At 29.9% G+C, this 1,313-nt stretch overlaps 1 non-coding gene across 1 annotated transcript; it reads left to right on the top strand.

Moving 5' to 3' along the window:
- Nucleotides 1-766: 766 nt before the first annotated feature.
- Nucleotides 767-868, top strand: LOC117803148. Its single transcript, XR_004626851.1, has one exon. It is a non-coding gene; the product is annotated as a U6 spliceosomal RNA (small nuclear RNA).
- The last annotated feature ends 445 nt before the right edge of the window (nt 869-1,313 follow it).

The raw sequence follows: 1,313 nt of genomic DNA, 5'->3' as shown, positions 1-1,313 counted from the left end.
GAAGCCTTTCCTTATTATGGTAGCTTTTCCCGCCACATAGTTTCCATAGCAAATTTGTGCTAACATCAAGATCTTTATTCATAATTCTTTGATTTGTCAGTCTCTCTAATCCACTTACCTCACCATTGGATCACTATTAATGAAGACAACTGTCTTCACCTATTACCATAACTCACTTAAATTTTATAATCCATCATCAGTAGTGTTAAATCCTTTCTACTTAACTTATTCCCCTAACACACTTTAATCACAATTGTTTGCTTAATTGTTTAATTTCCTTGACTCTGTTATTCTTGACCTCAAGGATATTGCTTACTTACTCGGCAGTTCTTTATTTGGCACTAAGAAGGCGCTATCTATATTTATACTTATATCTTTCTACTAACGTTATAACTGAGTCCATTGATTTATTGGTATAGTCAGCTTGCCCAGTAAAAAATATCTAATCAATAAGAAGCAGTGCATTATAATAAGAAACAATGATTTAAGAACACGTTCCGGGCCAAAAAAAAAAAAAAAAAAGGCTATACACATATCTATCTCCTAATTTCCAGGCATACAAAAAATAGACAAAGTGGAGAAACAAATTATAAACTAGTAAGTAGACGAATAATACCTATGTTGCTAATAGTCCCATTTAGCACTGTAGCTATAAAAACCTAAGTAGCAAATAATTCAATTACAAATTAGTGAGGGTATATTTTTATTGTATTCTTTATCAAATTGCTATAGAGAGAAAGATTCTATTGGAACAAAAATTAACATGCTTGCTGCAACAAAACACACTAAAATTGAAACTATATAGAGAGGATTTCCAAGGCCCCTGCACAAGGATGACACACAAATTCATGAAGTGTTTTGTATTAAAAAAAAAAATAACTTACAAAATGTCAATTTAACTATTATATTAATTTAATCATATTTGGGGTGACATATTTTATTTTAGCTTTTATTTTGTAGTCAAGGCTACAATAATTTTAAAATATTATTGGTATAATTGATCCATTTTTTATGTGTAACCTCACAATGAAATAGATAGTATTCTGAATTTCAGGACAGAGCAATGAAATTCAGTTTCTCAGGTGACCAATGAATTCAGGCTGAGAGTTTGATTATCTTATTACTTTGGTCTCATAAAGTATATATATTGATATATTGTGTGTGTGTATATATATTACATATATGATTAAGTAATAAATATTATTACTAAGCAATTTATTTGTGCTTGAATCTTACCCTTTTCTAAAATTCCCTCTGGCACAACTGAAGAACAGATTTATCAACACTGAACAGACTCTTAGATGACATGTTTG

Source organism: Ailuropoda melanoleuca, chromosome 7 (genome assembly GCF_002007445.2).
Source record: "Ailuropoda melanoleuca isolate Jingjing chromosome 7, ASM200744v2, whole genome shotgun sequence".
Taxonomy (NCBI): Eukaryota; Metazoa; Chordata; class Mammalia; order Carnivora; family Ursidae; genus Ailuropoda; species Ailuropoda melanoleuca.
The sequence above is the reverse complement of the archived record's forward strand: the minus strand, read 5'-3'. Positions and strand labels throughout refer to the sequence as shown.